Source organism: Eschrichtius robustus, chromosome 8 (genome assembly GCF_028021215.1).
Source record: "Eschrichtius robustus isolate mEscRob2 chromosome 8, mEscRob2.pri, whole genome shotgun sequence".
Classification (NCBI taxonomy): domain Eukaryota; kingdom Metazoa; phylum Chordata; class Mammalia; order Artiodactyla; family Eschrichtiidae; genus Eschrichtius; species Eschrichtius robustus.
In genome coordinates, this window is record NC_090831.1 from 83,673,177 (window position 1) to 83,694,345 (window position 21,169).

Consider the following 21,169-nt stretch of genomic DNA (forward strand, 5'->3'; position numbering starts at 1 on the left):
CTCAAAGCAATCTACAGATTTAATGCAGTCTGTATCAAATTACCCATGACATTTTTCACAGAACTAGAATAATCCTAAAATTCATATGGAACCATAGAAGACCCAGAATTCCCAAAGCAATCCTGAAGCAAAAGAACAAAGCAGAAGGCATAACCATCCCAGACTTCAGACAATACTACAAAGCTATAGTAACCAAAAAAAGCATGGTATTGGCACAAAAACAGACATATGGATCAATGAAACAGAATAAAGTCCAGAAATAAACCCAAACACCTATGGTCAATTAACCTTCGACATCAACCTTCGACAAAGGAGGCAAGAATATACAATGGGAAAAAGATGGTCTCTTCAGCAAGTGGTGTTGGGAAAGTTGGACAGCTGCACGTAAATCAAGGAATTTAGAACACAACCTCTCACCATACACAAAAACAAACTCAAAATGGCTTAAAGACTTAAACATAAGACATGACACCATAAAACTCCTAGCAGAAAACATAGGCAAAACATTCTCTGACATAGATCGTACCAATGTTTTTTTAGGTCAGTATCCCAAGGCAATAGAAATAAAAACAAAAATAAACAAATGGGACCTAATCAAACTTACAAGCTTTTGCACAGCAAAGGAAACCAAAATCAAAATGAAAAGGGCTTCCCTGGTGGCACAGTGGTTGAGAATCCGCCTGTCAATGCAGGGGACACGGGTTTTGAGCCCTGGTCCGGGAAGATCCCACATGCTGCAGAGCAACTATGCCCGTGCACCACAACTACTGAGCCTGCACTCTAGAGCCCATGAGCCACAACTACTGAGCCCATGCGCCTAGAGCCCATGCTCCGCAACAAGAGAAGCCACCTCAATGAGAAGCCCACGCACCGCAATGAAGAGTAGCCCCCGCTCGGCAAAACTAGAGAAAAGCCCACGTGCAGCAACAAAGACCCAATGCAGCCAAAAATAAATAAATAAAATAAATTTAATTTTTTAAAAAAATGAAAAGACAACCTACAGATTGGGAGAAAATATTTGCAAACGATGCGACAGACAAGAGCTTAGTTTCCAAAACATATAAAGAGCTCATACAACAACAAAAACAAACAACCCAATCGAAAAATGGGCAGAAGACATAAAGAGACATTTCTCCGAAGAAGAAATACAGATGACCAATAGGCACATGATAAGATGCTCAACATCGCTAATTATTAGAGAAATGCAAATCAAAACCACAATGAGCTACCACCCCACACTGGTCAGAATGGCCATCATCAAAAGTCTACTGCTGAAGAAGGTGTGGAGAAAAGGGAACCCTCCTACACTATTGATGGGAATGTAAGTTGGTGCAGCCACTGTGGAAAACAGTATGGAGGTTTCTCAGAAAACTAAAAATAGAACTACCATATGATCCAGCAATCCCACTTCTGGACATATATCCAGACAAAACTATAATTCAAAAAGATACATGCACCCCTATGTTCATAGCAGCACCATTCACAATAGCCAAGACAGGGAAACAACCTAAATGTCCATTGACAGATGAATGGATAAAGAAGATGTGGTACATATACGCAACGGACTACTACTCAGCCATAAAAAAGAATGAAATAATGCCATTTGCAGCAACATGCATGCAACTAGAGATCATCAAACTAAGTGAAGTAAATGAGAAAGAGAAAGGCAAATACCATATGAATTCACTTATATGTGGAATCTAAAATATGACACAAATGAACCTATCTATGACCCAGAAACAGAATCAATGACATAGAGAACAGACTGGTAGTTGCCAAGTGGGGGGATAGGGATGGATTGGGAATTTGGGATTAGCAGATGTAAGCTTTTATATATAGAATGGATAAACAACAAGGTCCTACTATATACCACAGAGAACTATATTTGATATCCTATGATAAACCATAATGGAAAAGAATATTAAGAATGTATATATACGTATAACTGAATCACTTTGCTGTAAAGCAGTAATTAACACAACACTGTAAATCACCTATACTTCAATTAAAAAAAGAAAAAAATATTGATGCCATTTTTCATGGAACTAGAACACATAATTCTAAAATTTGTTTAGAAAAACAAAAGATCTTGAATAGCCAAAACAATCTTGAAAACGAACAGAAGGAATCATGTTTCCTGACTTCAGACTATACAACAAAGTTACAGTAATCAAAAGAGTATGGTACTAGCACAAAAAGGCACATAGATCAATGGAACAGAATAGAGAGCCTAGAAATAAACCCATACACTTATGGTCAATTATTTTATGACACAGGAGGCAAGAATATACAATGGAGAAAAGACAGTCTCTTCAATAAGTAGTGCTGGGAAAACTGGACAGCTACACATAAAAGAATAAAATTAGAACATTCTCTAACACCATATACAAATATAAACTCAAAATGGATTAAAGACCTAAATGTAAGACCAGAAACCATAAAAACTCCTAGGAGAAAACATAGATGGAATACTCTTTGACATAAATCGTAGCAATATTTTTTTGGATCTGTCTCCTAAAGCAAAGGAAATAAAAGCATAAATAAACAAATGGGACATAATTAAACTTAAAAGCTTTTGCACAGCAAAAGAAACCATCAACAAAAAGACACCTTACTGAATTGGAGAAAACATTTACAAATGATATAACAGATGAGGTGTTAATATTCAAAATACATAAACAGCTTATACAACTCAACATCAAAAACCAAACAACCTAGACCTCCCTGGCGTCCCCTGGTTAAGACCCCACGCTTCCACTGTAGAAGGTACGGGTTTGATCCCTGGTCAGGGAACTAAGATCCCACAAGCCACACAGTGCAGCCAAAAAAAGAAAACAAAAACAAAACACTCCAAACAACCCAGTTAAAAAATGAGCAGAAGACGTGAAAAGACATTTTTCCAATGAAGACATACAGATGGCCAACAGGCATGTGAAAAGATGCTCAACGTCATTAATCATCAGAGAAATGCAAATTAAAACCTCAAAGAGATATAACCTCACACGTGTGAGAATGGCTATCATCACAAAGAACACAAATAACAAATGTTGGCAAGGATGTGCTGAAACGGAACCCTTGTACACTGTTGGTGGGAGTGTAAACTGGTGCAGCCACTATGAAAATCAGTATGGAGGTTTCTCAGAAAACTAAAAATAGAACCACATGACCCAGCAATTCCACTCCTGGGTATTTATTCAGAAAAAAAACCCATGAAAACAATAATTCAAAAAGATACATGCACCCCAATGTGCACAGCAGCATTGTTTACAATTGGCAACATATGAAGCAACATAAGTATCCATCAACAGACGAATGGATAAAGAAGATGTGAGATACACACACACACACGTGCACACACACAATGGAATACTACTCAGCCATAAAAAAGAATGAAATTTTGCCATTTGCAGCAACACAGATGGACTTGCAGGGTACTGTGCCGAGTGAAATAAGTCAGACAGAGAAAGACAATGTATAATACAACTTATATGTGGAATCTAAAAATAGAACAAATTAGTAAATTTAACAAAAAAGAAACAGACTCACAGATATAGAGAACAAACTATTGGTTATCAGCAGGGAGAGGAAAAGGAGAGGGGCAAGATAGGGGTAGGGGATTAAAAGGTACAAACTATTATGTATAAATAAGCTACAAGTATATATAGTGTAACACAGGGACTATAGCCAATATTTTATAATAATATAAATGGAATATAACCTTTAAAAATCATGAATCACTATGTTGTACACATGAAACATAACGTTGTACATCAACTATACCTCAACTTAAAAAAAAAAACATTTAAACAGTAATAACACAAAAAGGTGGAAGGGAGTAAATGGAGTTAAAGTGTTCTAAGTTCAAAGCATTTTCTGGTAATAGGCAAAAGTATTACTTTATATTAGACAGTAATAATTCAAGGATACAGGTCTTAATCTCTAAAATTGCTATTACTAAAACTAGCAAGAGAATACAAGACAATAGAAGGAGGTAATGTAATAATAAATATGCTTAACTCTAAAAGAAGGCAGGGAGAGGGGAAAAAAGAATGCAAAAGTGGTGAGACTAATAAAAACTAAACAACATATATCAATCCAAATATATTAGTAATTCAATTAAATACAAATGGACTAAATATACCAATTATACAACACAGGTTGGCAGACCTGAGAAAAAAACTATATGCTGCTTTAAAAGATACACTTTAAATAAAATGACAGGGTTTAATTAATTCATTCGTTTACTCATTCCCCCAAGTGGAAAATGATATACTAGGTATAAACTAACCAAAAGAGAGCTGGTAGAGCTATATTAAAATTAAAGTAGAATTTAAGGAAAGAAATGTTATTAGAGGTAAAGGAACATTTCATAATGATAAAATAATTACTTTTTTTTTTAATTAATTAATTTATTTATTTATTTTTGGCTGTGTTGGGTCTTTGTTTCTGTGCAAGGGCTTTCTCTAGTTGCGGCAAGCGGGGGCCACTCTTCATCACGGTGCGCGGGCCTTTCACCGTCACGGCCTCTCCTGTTGCCGGGCACAGGCTCCAGACGCGCAGGCTCAGTAGTTGTGGCTCACAGGCCTAGTTGCTCCGCGACATGTGGGATCTTCCCAGACCAGGGCTCGAACCCGTGTCCCCTGCATTGGCAGGCGGACCCTCAACCACCGCGCCACCAGGGAAGCCCCCAAAATAATTACTTTTAAAGGTTGTTATAGAAATGTTAGTTTGTATGCACGTAGTAACTTATTTTCAAAATATATAAAGCAAAAACTGACAAACATAATAAGGAGGAATATACAAACCCACAATCAGTGAGGATTTTCAAACAGTGAGCAACTTTAATACATTTCTCAGAATAACTGAAAGAATACACCAGAAAAATCAAAGAATATGGAGAATATGAACAAAATGTCTAGACTGACATCTATAGAACACTGCAGCCAACAGCAACAGAATGCTCAGCATTTAGAGTGCATGTGGAGTGTCTGTAAACTTGACCAATATACTGGGCCACAAAGCAAGTTCTTAACAAATTTTAAAGAACTGAAATCACTCAGAAAATGTTCTCTGACCACAGTGGAATAAAGCTAGAAATAAAAAATAAAAAATACCTAGAAAAATCCCCAAACCATAGGTCAAAGAAGAAATAAAAGTGGAAATTAGAAAATATTTTGAATTGCAAAATAATGAAATTACAACATATAAAATTTGTGGGATGCAATTTAAAAAGTCACAGAAATATATAGCCTTACATGCATATATTAGAAAAGGAAAACAAAAACTTAAGTCATATTATTTATATTGTGCTTTTCCACCTGCTCACTGTGGAAAATTTGGAAATGCAAAAAAAAAAAAAAGTTTAGAGAAACAAAACTCACACCCATCACCCACTGTTAACATTTTGGAGTATTTTCCCTTTCTGCTTTTCTCTATGTGCAGTTATACCTATAATGATCTTTTTTGCATGTTTGGCATCACACCATATGTATTTGGTGTACCTCTACCATTATCTCATGTTTCTTTGTAACTGCCAAGGCCCTCTTTTGAGCTACAGAAGCTGGCTTCTGACAGATGCTTTGCTTTCCCTGGTTTTTACTTTATAGTGTAAGAACCACCTGCCACTCTTTGCTGCTTTAAAGCCTCGTACCTGAGAAATTCCATGCGCCAAACAGAGGATCAAAATTGATGCCAAATGGTAGCCCCTTTCTTGGCTTGGCCCTGCCTGCCTGAACTGCCAGGGCAAATCTGGACACCATGCTCTGCAGCCTCCACCAGCTGCCAGGCACACAACGGCATGCTATCCATCACGGACAGGCCTGAGGAAGGGCTTCAGTGGGTAGGCAGGGGTCAGGATGCTGGGCAGACTCTGGGATGCCACAGCTTCAGGCATCCTTCCCTGGAAACCCAGTATCAAGCCTGTGCTGCTCGGGGCCCCAGCAGAGCCCTGACAGTCATTGCTAAAACTGAGTGAGCACTTCACTAGGGGCCCAGTGTTGACCTAACACTTTCCACTCACTGCAGGAGGCCAGATAACATAAGGATTCAAAGTGGTCTCGAGCCAGTGGGCTGAGTTCAGACGTGACTCCACTGCTCATCAACAAGTCAGCTATCCTCTCTGTGCCTCAGTTTCCTCCAAGTCTCTGACAGTCCCTACCTCCAAGTGTTGCTGTAGGGTTGAGTTCATGGTCACGAAGTGCCTAGACCAGGGCTGGCATACAGTGAATACTCAGTAATTATCACCTTGCTTAATCTTCTCTGTTCTCTGGCAGAGGTCATTGTTACCATCCATTTACAATGAGGAAACTGAGGCACACGGAGGGTAAGCAGCTCCCAACACCCACAGAGGTTACAACGCAGCCGGGCGGATGGACACAGAACAAGGGACCACAAGAGTGACTGAGAAATGACCACAGAGAGCCAAGGCTGTCTGTAGCTCTCCCAAAGGCTTCCTTGGCCCCGCTGGAGCCCTCTGTAGTGAAAGGTGACAGAGAGAAGTGGCGAGAGCCTCTATCTCTTAAAGAGTTTGGATCCGAGACACCCAGAGAGATGCCGAGCCCTGATAACTCGCAGCACACAAGCTAGGGGCTAAAGACTACCCACTGCTCAGGGTCATGGTCTCCACAGCCACCCAGGTATGCCATCCCATCCCATGCATCATTAGAATAAACCCCAAACAGAAATCACCTCAATGTTCCCTGAAGTTACTGGCAAACACGTCCATTCAGCAGCAGCTTTGTTCTGTGCAAAATCATCCAGCAGAGCCCAAGTGCAGAGGTTGCAGAGGTCACCCTGCCCACAGTGTGAATGTTGACTCCCAGGTTGAGCAGACAATTTGGCCTCCATCCCAACTGAAGGGGGTGTGGAGGCTAGATGGAGAACAGAAACCTCAAGAAAATCATTTCCCAACATCCACACTGGCCTTGTGATTTCATTCTTTTCTTACACACCCAATTGTTGGGAGTCATCATTCACTCTTTTATATATATACACGCATATATATATTTCAAAATAAACGACACAGCTTTCTGCAAATTGGTATTGCAATACCAGCAGATAAGATTCCTAAGAGATCTCAGCCTTAGTCCTTAAAACATTCTTTAACAGTGTGGAAGATGCTAACGTAGAGTGACAACCCAGAGTTCTTTAAACAATGAGCTCCATGCAGTCAGGCCATTCTACAAGTATTTCTGCTGCCGACTTTTTCTTCGTACAGGCTGGAAACAAATACAAACATAAGCAAAATCAAGGCCGGCCTTGCTGGTGTCCAGGTGCTATGGAATCTGGCTCAGGGCCACCAGCCCCTGCTCCCTTCCTGACTGTTCCCTCCCCCAGCTCTGGTCATTTCTGAAAATGTGATCCCCATACAGGATGCTGTTCTCTGGAACCTTGGAGGCCACAGGAAAAGGTTGATGATCTTATATATACAGCAAGGATTAGCTTCTGGGATATGACTTTACTGACCACAGGACAGTTTTCACAGACTTTCCTAACCCTTTCTTGGCAAACAACACTGTGAGAAAAGCATGCTGCTCATCAAATAGTTTGGATTCTCCTCCCAGGTACCAGGTAGGATTACGTGTTACTGAAGTTACCTGCTTTGACTCATGACATGTGAGCAGCAGTAGAACGAGTTACTCAGCATTGGTGCATCACTTGTCAGCGTGCGACTCTCCTTTTCCTCTGGCACTAGGACCAGCAACATTCTAGCTGGTAGCTGCTCCATCCACCTGGCCCACAGGTAACGACAGTAAGGAGAGCCCCTTGCTAACTTGTGATGGGCATAGAGTGTGAGCAAGAAACAAACCTTTGTTGTTTGAGCTGCTGAGATTTTGGAATGATCTGTTACTGCAGCACAACCTAGCCTAGCCTGATGGATACTATAACACTGGACAAGAAAAGCTTCTAGCACATTAAGAAACTGAGACCGAGAGGGGTGAAATGAGCTGCCAAAGCCCAGACAGCTGGTGGAAGGCAGAGCAGGAGGGCTGGAATGCTCGCCACAGCCCTCTCACTGCCTTCACACGACAGCAGTTTCTACAGGACAGAGACCCACGACATGAAAGGACTACTCACTGTAAAGATAAAGCCACTACAATCTTTTTTTTTTTCAGATACTGTAAAACCGACTTCAGAATTAAGAGTTAAGTTAAAATGAAGCCTCACTTCCTACCTACCTCAGACTTAGAAGTAATCTATACAAGAAAATGCTAATTGACTTAAAGGGGAAAAAACAAGGCACAAGGGTAAGCCACACATTCTCATCATTGGTACTGAGGGGGCCGAGTCTGCTTGTCGTGGTCCCAGATCCCCGTCACCTCACTCCACCCAGATTCTTGTCCCACATCAGAACCTCAGCCACCTCAACCCAGTCTACCACCACCACTTCTGTCAGAATCATCCAGTAGGAACCACACAAGCTAAAGAGACATGATCAGCAATGAAAAAGAATGTGGTGGAGCTCCATGTACCGATAGAAAGATCTTCAAGACATATTGTCATTTGAAAAATGCCAGTTTTGGAAAGAGTATTAACGACACATATAATTTGCCCATATTGTCTGCCCTACAGACACACAAAACAGTATACATTTTCTACAAGTATACATCTATGAACATAGATGCAAAGAAAAATATCTGGAAGAAGACATACTTTATGAGAAGAGAGATTACTTCCAGACAGGGAAGGAAGGGCACCAGGATTGGTATAGTACTTTTATTCATAATGTTTTAATTTTTTGTAAGAAGAATATATACTCAAAGTTACTTAAACTTTAAATAAGCCTTTTTATTCATCAGGGCATCTTAGGAAACCTTGAGGCAGCTCAATGCAACATTCTCAGCAATCACCATCTGTTAGGGAACTTTGAGTTTCAGCTCACCCTCCTAGGAAAAAACGCTCAGTCCCCATTAAACTAAACGACAATCCATTAAAATCAAACAAACTCTGATGGAATGGTATGACTCTTTCTGTGCGCCTGTCAATAAATGGAACACTCCTCCTGATTTGGTGAAATATCATAGTCAAGCTGATGGGTGTGTGGGTGGGAACAGTTTTATTTTGTCTTCAATTTAGTAGGAGTCTGTCAACTCATGGTATTGCCACTAAACCTGGTTTGAAATAAGGAATGGAAGGTGAAAAATCAAGCCCTACGAAAACAGAACGGAGCAAAAAGAGTCAACAGAACTGACCTTCAAGTAGACTTTTTTTAAACCTTAGGAGCTTAGGCAATACCACCTTGAAAAAATGCTCCATAATTACCAAAGGTCTCTTCATTTCCATTGTCTTTTATTTCCTTTCATGTAACGCAAGCCTCTGAACACTTTAAAATAATATGGGCTCAACTGCCTTCTGTGTAACATTCTGACCCCGAGTGATGTTTCCACTTTGATGGATGATGCCAAAGGTACCTCACACTTTCCACCCAATATCTCCTCCCCACCTAAGTGGCTACCGTTACCAAGGAAACCATTTTAGATTCTTCCTTCCCTTCTGCTAAAACCACATCCTATGGCTAAAGTCCATCCAGCAAATACCATCTCTGGCAGAGCCACATCTGCCACGCACAATATGGACTTCTAAAACATTCTGTCTACCGCAGTCCTGGACGATAGGAATTGATCCTTGCTATTTATTTACTGAATTCAGATTTAAGACAATGTAAAATAAAGCCATCCCTCCCTGCCTACCTCAAATAGGTACCTGCCTACCTCAGGGATGACATTCCTCAGATTGCAAAATGCCAACAAAAATAGGCTCTGCCAACCTGACCATAAACCCCTGCGTAACCTCAACACGTACATCGTCGAACACATCTGGATGCTCCTCGAGGAAATGACTTCTCTCTGGAATAAGGTTCATTTTGGTGAAGAGGACTCACAGCCTCCTCAGCCCAGTCTTACAGTGAGGAAGACAATTATACCGTGTTTGCTGACATTGATCATGTGGTCAGGAAGGCTCCACCCTACTTCAAGCTGCCCAACAATGAGGTGGGTGGACCAACACCTCCCATCAGCAATTGAACAGGAAGCTAAGACCAAGCACGTTTTTATACAATATTGATAGAACTGCACAGAGATCACACACAGTGGGTCAACTCAAACAGAGTCCTACTTTCCCTGCTGCGTAAGCCACAAAACATCAGCTCTATTTTGCTTCCAGGCTTCAGAAACTAGACAAACTCAATTTGCCATTCTTTAATGGGTCTTCATGGAACCCTCTCTCTCTCAGGTTTTGGGGTTTGGGAGGGGGGTGGTTATGCATTTTTCTTGTTTTGGTTTCAATTTCTTAAACTGGAAAACAAGCCCAGTCCTGTATGCCTCTGCCATACCAGAAAACTACTAACAGCCCCCTCTGGAAAAAATTTAGCAGACGGATGAGGCTACAGTCATTTGAAGCTTTTAAGTTCCATTAACATTCATTTACTTTAAGTATCTGAAAGCACATAATCCCTCAGAATTTCAAAGCAGATCGAAAAGGCAGTCTGTCCTCTCAATATCTCCTCTCTCTCCCTCTCTCCCTCCATCTCTCCATCTCCTTTTTTTCTCTTGCGAAAGTACCACATAGTTTGAACTCCAGATACAGACTCTGCCACCCTGCCTACTACAAGCACAGGAATGCAGACAGAGGATGTGAGCACTCGGGGGTGGAGGCTGATGGAACGCAGATATCCTTTCAGGCCTTCTGGGAACTCAAACGTCTGACTCCACATTCTCCGAGCCAAGTATCTCCTCTGGTCAAGAAACCCCGTTCAGAGTGTGTGCAGAGCCAGCCCTTCCCTTCTCTGCTGGAACCGCGGACTTCTGGAGTGGAACAGAGTACGGTCCAACACCCCCATTTTAGAGATGAGGAAACTGAGGCCCTAGGCAAGGCCAAGACTTGTCTGGATCAACCAGAGCTAGGTCCCAGGTCTCTTGGCACTGAGGCAAATGCTCTTTTATTTACTTCTGGTTAGGGTAGCCCCCTCAGCAGCTGAGAGTCTCACCCCATCCCCCCAGCAGGGACTGGCACCTGTCAGATGGGCAGGGGCCCCACCTCACCATGTTCCTCCCCTCAGTCCCTCTCCCCCCACTGGGAATCCCCATGGTACTTTATCCCCACCACTCTCACAGGATGTGGTAGTTCACTTTTTTCTTCTCCTGAACTCTTTCTCCACATCAATAGACAGTGGCAGGGAAGGGCCAAGACTCTAAAACCAGGCTACCTGGTTCCAATCACTAGCTGCGTGATTTGGAGAAATACACCACCCTTCTGTGCTTCAGTGTTCTTATCTATAACATGCAGATAACAACAGCACCTACCTCCTAGGATCAGTGTGAGGATTCAATGAGTTAATACTTAGATGACACTTAGCACAACACTGGTCACACTGCAAGCATTTACCATGACCAAGGAGAGGGTGGTGTAGGCTGGAGCTTCTGTCTGGTTCATCTTGGAGGCCCAGCATTTGCCTATGAGGGATGGTGTCCATCTGGTTAGTCCCTGTATCCCCAGCACAGAGAGGATGCTAGATTTAAAAATGTTGAATGAATGAATCTAGCACAGCACACTGCTTATAACGGGAGCTTCATTAATGCTCATTGAACGAATATGTGGATTTCCAGAATTCACAGGCTCACATAGGGAGTGTCACTGGCCAAGTTCACTAGTAGATAAATTCAGATTTGCAGGCACCAATATTTTCTATTGTTCTAAGACTTTTCTGTTAGCAGCTGCCTTGAAAAGTTTAACCAAAGCCCAGCTCTCAATTTCCAGAGCATAGTCTATACATTCTCTTGGTACATAATCACCTATTGCTTTGTGACAATGTCCTCCATTGTGCCTTATGGGGCTGATATACAATTGTTGTTTGACATTTTCCTGGTGTTACCCAGGCTTCGAAAAACAAAGTTCCAAAGACACCCTGCTCGGTATTCATCTCTGAGGGCCCAGTGAATAAAAATACCTTAATAAAAAAAGCCAACAGAAGACAACAGAGCCTTGAATCAGAAACCCTGATCTGGAACTCTATTTAAGAGTTTAAGTGCTTACTCAGAAAAAAGTTCTACAGAAGGGGCAGGTTCGGAAGCCAGAGGATGTCTGGAGATGGCATTGAGGACGGACACAGAAAGTATCTGGAGCTTCTCAAATGAAAGGCAATTTACAAGAACAAAATACTTTAGTCACCTCAGAGGCTTGAATTGAAACCTGGCCTTGAACAAATAAACACTTGGCTGATCGCTGGCCAAAATGCTTAGCAGGAGACTTTTATTGTCTGGGACACAAATCTACCTGGAGCTCAGCCAGATGGTACCTGGGATGTGTAGGAGGGGACTCCCGAGGGCCATCGAGAGATTGAGAAGATGCCAAGTTCTTCCCAGAGGCGGCACGCCCTGGGGCCCCACCCAGCGAGGGCCTATCTTAGGGAGCAGGCCCTCCCCACCAGCCAAGATACACCTGACCTGCCAGGCCTCTCATCCTGTGACCTCACGACAGCTTCACAGGAGTGAGGAGAAAGGGGGTAATGCAGACGTCCCACAGCAAGAGGCTTTTTCTGTGATCCAAAAGCTCCAAACAAAGAATTTTTTTTTCTAAACACCCTGGTTTTTTAAGTGTATGCAAATTCCCTGGTAGATGAACAAAGTGGGGAAAGCACCTCTTTCAGGGCTTTGGGGCTAAAGCCAGAGAAAAACAGACAAGCATGAAAAACTGTCCAAAGCCCCTTCCCTTGGCCAGGGAGTTCCCAGAATTTTTATCCGCAGACTCTGACACCCACGCTGCCAGCCTGCCTCTGCTCTTTGGGCCCTTTTGTTCCTGCTTCCAAGGAGCCAGGAAGGACTGGACTCCACCCATGTGCATCCACCGAGGCTCCTGCTGAAGGATGCTGGCGCCTGGCTGGCCCGCACGCACTTACACACATCCACTCCCAAAAACCCCGGAGTTGGTGCGGTGGGCAAGGCAGTCCAGGCTCTGCATCCTGGTTCTGCCATCTTTTCTCTGCTCTGAGCTTCAGTTCCTTCATTAGAAATTGAAAACCATAATTTCTGCCTCCATAATTGTCTCACATTAAGTCAAGGTTTATAAAGCTTAATAAGTAGGGGTTATTATCTTTTTCTTGTAGATTACTAACATTGAGAAAAGGCAGCGGTGGGAACTCCTCAAAGCCTCCCACTGTCCTTTACAATAAATTTCCAAATCCTTCCCAGCCCAGGAGGCTCTGCTTGGCCTTCCTCACTGTAACTTCCTCAATACACCCTGTTCTTTCCACCTCTGAGCCTTCAAACATGCTGTTCCCTGCATCTGGCATGCTCTAACCCCTCCTCATCCCCAAGAACTAGTTGAAAAGGCTCATTCTTGGAGGAGGAGATCCCAGACTCCCCTAATCCTAGTACAGCTCTGATAATCTGTCTCATGACGTACTGTTATTTTCACTCACAGCACTTAACCCATTTATAACTATGTATTTGTGTGTACCGCCCCTTCCTCTTCCAGTAGCCAGCAAATTCCATTTGGCCAGGCGCTGAGACACTGGATTAATTCTTTGCTGTATCCCCAAAACTTGGGAGATTCCTGGCGCCAGCAAGGTCTTCTGATAATATCTGTTGAATGAGTGTGTTGAAGAATTGAAGCCCCAAAGAGCCAGGAGGAACCAGAAGCTACAAATAGCTAACAGCTTTCAACACCAGGCTGGGGAGCAAGCAAAGCACTTCATACCCATGGGAAAGCCAGAAAAACAATTGCCAGCTCATTATCAGAAATGCTAAAGCATCCACAATTCACTCAATGGAGAATTCCCTTTTCTGGGCTCTGAGTACCACTGGTCCAGGCCTCTTGGAAGATTGCCAGAGCCCCAAAAGACATAAAACCTACTGGGGTGTAAAGAAGAAGGGATGAGTATGGATTTTCTTAAAAAGGTAGTGTACGTGGAACAGGCCACTGCATTTTCAATGGGGTGTATTTAAATACTATCATGTCTACCTGAGTCCCATCCTGGGAAACTCCAGGCCTGGTTTCTGTTTTCTCAAATACCCATCACACCTGTCTGGGTGAATGCTTTAGAATATGTTTAGAAACACAGAATGTCTGCCTGTGTTTTATTACACCCAAGCTAACAATCTCAGTGCACTGAGATGACATTTACCCAAAAATAAACATCATAATCCACTCTAATAATGTCAGTCAATACCAGTATCACCATCCCCCACCACGAGTGGATATTAGGTCATCCAGTGTAAGCAATGGTTGAGGTTTAAAGGTTATAAATCGGTGTGGTGCAGGTGTTCCCATGTTCATTCCATAAGCAGGCAGAGGCAGGCAGTTCTTTGGAAGGGCCTTGTACCCAGAAGGACAGCTCTACAAAGATCACAGCACATCTGTGGGTCAATTCCAGGAGGCAAGCATAGGGGTGGGGAGGTGGGCAGAGAGGGAGGGACACTCACTGAGTCCCGTTCAGTGGTTAGAATCTGGATTTCTGCTTCAAATCCTGGGTGCAGCACTAACAATCTGTTGACTTTGGGCTGGTTATTTAATCTCATTGAGCCTCAACTGTCTCATCTGTAAAATAGGAGAAACGATAACTACAGTATAGGGTTGTTGGGAAGATTAAGTGAGCTAAAAAGCCAAAACAAAACAAAAACCTAAAGCCCTTTGACCAGTGTTGTACATTGTAAATCTATGAAAGTGTTTGCTATCAGACGCATCTTTATTTCATTTCATCAAAGCCTCAAGCCAAACCTTCCACACTGATAGTTATCCCCTTTTTACAGACAGAAAAACTGAGGCTCATGAGGGTTAAGTAGCTTATTCAAAGCCACACAGCTAGTAGATGGCAAGACCAGCACTTGAACCCAATCATCATAATTACCATTTCCTGAAAGCCAGGTGGTATGCTGAGCACTTCACAGCAACAATTTCATCAAATACTCAAAACCACTCTGTAAGGAAAGAATTACTATAACTATTTCATACAGAGGAGGACACAGGGTTGGAGAGGTTAACTATCTTGGCTGAGGTCACACAGTTAAGGAACAAAGCAGGGGCTTGATCCCAGTTCTGACACCAAAGCTCATGGTCTCTTCCATTTAAGTCCTGCCTAATATTTGTTATAGATCTAGTAACTCCACTTGAAAATCATCAACATGCCTGAATTCATATTAAATGTAAAACACTGGCCTTGTTAAGTGGAGTCCAGGAATGGCCCTCTCCATGAAGGGGCCTGCTGTCCTGAATCACAAGGAGTTAGGATATCTCCAAACAAAAGCCTAGCTTTCCACTCAGTTCCTTCTAGAAGGTTTGGTTTGGGGTCATAGATAGCAACTGGGGAATGTGTTAAAACGAAGCACGGGAAGTTCTTAGTCATTAGACTTTCATCTTTTGGGAATTAGAACAACACAAATATTTTCTCACATAAATCATCATCTGGTCCCAGCTCTGCTACCATGGAGTGGTTTTCCTTAGCAATATGTGACTGCCCTACCCAGCTAAGTGTGACTCTGAAAATATCTACCAAGTCATTCCATCCTCCCAACTCTTTTCTGTCCTTAACCTGTATCATGGGGATGACACAGAGAACGGCCAATATCAACATCCTAATACAAAGATATAGTAGTGGTGACTTCTCATGGTTTTTGGCTTTTTTATTTTTTTTTGGCTGTGTTGGGTCTTCGTTGCTGCACATGGACTTTCTCTAGTTGCGAGGAGCAGGGTCTACTCTTCGTTGCGGTGCGCGGGCTTCTCATTGTGCCGGCTTCTCTTGTTGCGGAGCATGGGCTCTAGGTGTGCAAGCTTCAGTAGTTGTGGCTCGCGGGCTCTAGAGCGCAGGCTCAGTAGTTGTGGCGCACGGGCTTAGTTGCTCCACGGCATGTGGGATCTTCCCGGGCCAGGGCTCGAACCTGTGTCCCCTGCATTGGCAGGTGGATTCTTAACCACTGTTCCACCAGGGAGGCCCAGGTTAATATTTTAGTAAAACATGAGGGGCTTCCCTGGTGGTGCAGTGGTTAAGAATCCGCCTGCCAATGCAGGGGACACAGGTTCGAGCCCTGGCCCGGGAAGATCCCACATGCCGTGAAGCAACTAAGCCCGTGCGCCACAACTACTGAGCCTGTGCTCTAGAGCCCGCGAGCCACAACTACTGAACCTGATGGCCACAACTACTGAAGCCCATGCACCTAAGCCCGTGCTCCACAACAGGAGAAGCCACCGCAATGAGAAGCCCACGCACCACAACGAAAAGTAGTCCCTGCTCCTCGCAGCTAGAGAAAGCCCGCGTGCAGCAACGAAGACCCAACACAGCCAAAAAGTAAAAATTAATTAATTAATTAATTAAAATATTAACCTACCAAAAGCTGGTGCTGATCTGGTGCTTTGCAAATTACCTGGACCTTCATGTTGACCTATTCATTAGTTCCATAGAAAACTATAGTTTTCTTCAAAGGAAAATGACTACTCAGCAAAAAAAATACCAAAGTGACACCTTACTAGAGAGTACTCTAAATGATTTTAATGAAGTATAATATAACACAAAATTGCCTTACAAAATTGCCTTGCTGGTTCTGAAACGGAGCAGGACCCTATGGTACTTCCCTACCATGTCCTCCGCCTGTCTTTTGTCTGTGGAAAAACTTCAGCTAAAGAATTAGTTTAATCAGAGAAGTGAGAAAATGCAGAAACAAAGGAAAACAGTCCAACAAGACTAAATAATAGTAGTTTAGTCATTAAGCATGGTTAAGGACCTTTAGTTCCTCCTCAAGGGCTGTAGATAATATTCTGAGCCATCTCCTGTGAGCTGTCTTGTAGATACTGAATCGCCCACCTAGTGAAAGAAGTTAACTACATGTTGACCTTACTGTAGCCATGACATAAGCTGCCACAAGTCTGTGAATTGGCCTCAAAGAAATGAAAACAAACCGACCCTGCAACTGAAGACTATCTGTACCTAAAACAACCAAGATGACACTGGTCAGACCACCATGTGACCAATTTCAAGATGCCTGTCAAAGCTGACTGCACAGTTTCTGCATGTAGCCCCCTACCTCCATCTATAAAAGCTCTTGCCCACTGATTGTCAGTGGGGGGAGTCGGCCTTTGGACAGGCGTCCACCCCCTCCCCCGGTTGCCGGCATCCAAAATAAAGCAAACTTTCCTTTCCACCAACCTGGCCTCTTTAATGGCTTTTGAATGGCAAGCAGTCGGACCCCACTTTCGGTTCCAGTTCTATAGAGGCAGATCCCTTGTTAGGGCACTGTGCCCCTTCTGAGGGTCAAGGTAAGATTCCCCTCAGAGTAACAGCATCCCAGGCCGCACTGGCTCAGCTCCAGAGGGTGGGAGGATGGTGAAGGGGAGGAGGGATGGTAGTGAGCTTGCCTTGGCCAACTCTGCACCAAAATTTCTGCCCACAGTTTGGTCTGTGGCAGTTTCTAGATAAAATACAAAAAGAAGAATTCAAGCCAGAATGTCTTGCTTTGACAAACTTTCTAGCACTGAGTAAAAACCATCAATTAATTGAAATGGCAATGATTAGTTGCCTCTTACTACAAGAGTCAAGTTTGGAAAAAACACTTGCTGTCACTGAGTGTTTGATGCACCAAAGAGTTTCCCTCAAAACAACTTTGGACCCTACAGATGGATGAAAGGAAGCCCTCTGTATGAAACTCAACTGACTTTGCCCAGAAGATAAAAGGAAACAGGACTTCCAGAAACCTGCAAAATACCTACAGCTTCTGCATGACAAAACTTCAGCACAAGTATAAACTTTACCTTTTTAAATTTCACCTTGCCTCAAACCCCCCAAAAAGAAGAATCGTAGAAGGAACTGGTAATATAAACCTCAAATCCTAGGTTTATGACTTAAATATCGAGTAAACATTGAACTCTTTTCTTTGGATAAAGAGAGACAAGAATTTGATATTCTCATTAGGCAAGTTAGCGATAGCACTGTAAAAATACACTTGATCTTTATACCTACATTACATCACTGTTTACAATATTTCTAATGTCTAATCTAAAATAAACAGTGCTGCTGTTACTATCAAAGTGATCATCAATGACAAACAGAGCGGGACGAATGTGAAAGGTTCAGCTGGGATACCCCCTGACACTTGTAGGATGTGGGTCCTCCCTTCTCCAAATTCCTGACTTCTTGATCATCCAGGAAGGATTCACTTTCCCTAGGCCAAGAGTCAGTAGCAAAACAGGTACAACCGGGGCACGGCCTGAGGATGCTGCCAAAAGGGAGGTCATCTGTGTGTGCCCATGCCAATTCTGAGACCCTGTAAACAGCCCAGCTTTGGGGGAGCCCATTTTTTGATATATGGGCCAGTGGGGTGGAGGAAGTCTCAAGATTAAGGACCACTTTCTTTTGCCAAGAAATTCATTCCTATCGCATGGCGTAAAACTGTATTCCAGAGCCATTAATAAGCCCCGTTGGGGGAGAGGGTGGTGGCCCGAAATTCCAGACTGCAAAGTACACAGTGCCTGAGGGGGAAGGAGCTACAGAGCCCTCCCCTGAGCAGGGCAGGAGAAGAACAGGAGAATGGAGCAACTACTGGCCACTCTCCCTCACCGTGGCTGTACTAAATAAACAATTGTTGAACACAAATCACCACTGCAGTGGCTAATAACTGCCACTGATGGAGCAGCTACCATGTGCACCCGCCGTGCCAGTCGCTTGATACACCCTATCTCATTTAACCTCAGGACAGAGCTACTATTTTTATCCCCATTTTACGAGAAAGAAAACAGGCGTTCATAGAGATCACATATAACATGCCCATGGTCACGCATCACAGAAGTGACAGAATCTGAATCGGGGCCCAGGTTTGATGGGCTCCAAAGCTTGACCTTAAATTTCTTCATTACACACAAACACAATCTACTCTTCTTAGACCCTTTGGAAGCCCTCTCTTCTCCTAGGCTGTCGTTTGTTTTAAATCCACCTTTCTTATCTGCAGTAAAAGTCTGTGTCTCATCCAGTGGTCCCACTTGCTGAGGTTAGAGCTATCTGTCCCCAGGGTGAGAACAGGATAAATCCTGTGCACTCCCAATATTCAAGGTGGAGTTACTATTCCCTGGATGTGGGAGATCTCAGATAGGGGGCTTTTAGGAGGGACAAACCCGACCCTGTGGCAAGCACAGCTGGCTTCATCCTTAAAGCAGAAAACCCAGTAGTTGTCAAGGCCATGGGTTTACTGGCTTCCCGCAACTTAATTTTAAATGCCAACAATGGAGGCATTTCCCAGAAAGCCGAAATAAGGGGGCATCGTGATCTGGCAATCCTTCCGTTTTTCACAATATGCCAAAAGGCTCTCTGCATATCTGAGGCTGCATATCTGTTCTGAACACACTGTTCAGGCCGCCCTGCCAAGCCTTGTCTCATTTCCCTTCTTTGCGTTTCAGGAAGCTGGAGGGAGGTCCACTGCCCCCTCCCCAGGGTCACGCAAGACACTGGGAGCAGCCGGATCCGTCTGCAGGCTGTACTCCATCAAGGCCCCCGCCGGCCTTTCCACCTTCTCTTGGCAGCCACACTTTGGTCATTGTTGCTCAACGCTGAACGCACAGTGGAATCAGCTGGGGATACAGAGGCCTGGGTCCCACCCCCAGGGATTCTGATAGATTCAGCCTGGGCATCTGAATTTTACAAACGCCCCAGGTGATTCTAAGGTACAGGCAGGATTGAGAAGCTCTGCCTGGACCACCGTGGGATAAACGATTCCCCCGACGCTGAAGTTCATCCCCCTGAACTTTCGTGGCATGCCACAAACTCCCGGGTTTCTCCGCCTTGCTTCACCCGGGGCTCTTCTAGAGCAGCTTTGAATCCCGTCCGCTCGCACGATGACGCCTCCCTGCTCCTCCTCCCTCGCAGCGCCCAGGACCCCAGAAAACTTGTGCCCCGCGCGACCCACCCCCGTCGCTGGGACTTACGTAGTCGCCAGGTGTGCAGACGTCGCAGCAGCAGGGAGCGAGAGCCTGATGCGCCGGGAGGGCGCGGGCGGGAACACCGAGACTGGGGAGTGCCGGGCCGGGAGCGCGCGGCGCCCGCAGCTTCACCAGGGCCAGGGAGGGAGCAGCCGCGGCACCGGCCGGGAACGGGAACTGGCCCGACCGCAGCGAAGGCCGCGCCCCTGTGGCCGCGCCCCGAGCCTCCGCGGCCTGCGCGGAGAAGCCGAGGCCGGGCACGGGCGAGCGAGTCGGACTCGGCGGGGCGGCCGCTCGCCCGGACCGGGCGCGGAAGCCGGGAGAGGCGGCGCGCAGAAAGTGGCCCGGGGCAGCCGGGAGGGGCGGTCCCTGCCCCAGCAGAGCGGCCAGGCCTGAGAGCTCGCCCAGGGTGACACATTGCGAACCAAACGCCAACTCCATCTCGACCTCCGCGAGCCCAGGCCCATCCCCCTAAATGAGCCAACCGGAGGCAGCAGCACCTGAGCAAGATGGTGAAACGCCTGTTAAAACGTGAAACGTGCTCCCGGGTGAAACTCGCGTTAAAACGTGACACGTGCTCCCCGGTGAAAAGTAGCCCAAAATCATCAAACCTTTTACGACAGAGCATATACTTCGATTTACACTTTTTAAAATGTAAGCTTTTCTTCATCTTAAATCTCTTCTTGGCAGTGTACATTTTATAGTCTATACATTATGCTGTGAAGGCATGTAAGGGAGTTTTTAACATGCTAATACCTTTCCCAATAAAATGTTTTTTAAACGTTTTAAATGGAGACTCTACATAAGGCATAACGATGCTATAAATAAGTTATCACATTCACACTAAAGTACAGTCATATGAACACATATGCTCATGAATATTTAGATTACCATCAAAGGCTGCCTTCTGAGAAAAGTTTGTTCCTAACTCAAAAGTGAAACTTTGCAAACGTAAAATTGATGGGCTACCTTGTGCAAACTTGTAAGCCCCAATATAGACATGCTAAAGATACCAATTCCTCCAGTTTATACCCTTAAATGAACCTCTGGTAGAAAAATTACAAAATTTTTCTTTTCTCTAGGATTCTGGATTTTATCTTCCATATCTTTTAAACGCTCATATTTTCCATATCCTGTCTCTCTGGCTGCATTCTGAATAATTTCTTCAGTTGTCTTTCCATTAATCATTTATTTTGTGGCTATTCGAACCCCGCTGTTACCCATCTGTGTTAGGCGGAATAGTCCCTACACCTGGAACCTGTGAATATGGCAAAGGAGA

At 44.1% G+C, this 21,169-nt stretch overlaps 1 protein-coding gene across 3 annotated transcripts in view; it reads right to left on the reverse strand.

Annotated features, from left to right (window-relative positions):
- The window catches only part of NOD1 (nucleotide binding oligomerization domain containing 1), a 92,620-nt gene extending 72,552 nt beyond the window's left edge, over positions 1 to 20,068 (reverse strand). For 2 of the 3 annotated variants that reach the window (XM_068549238.1, XM_068549237.1), the window contains exon 1: positions 19,897 to 20,068. The gene's annotated coding sequence lies outside the window, so the exon portion shown is untranslated. Of the gene's footprint in view, positions 1 to 14,417; positions 14,498 to 19,896 lie in introns of those variants that run through there. The other variant, XM_068549239.1, reaches the window with a different exon arrangement.
- Positions 20,069 to 21,169: the final 1,101 nt, after the last annotated feature.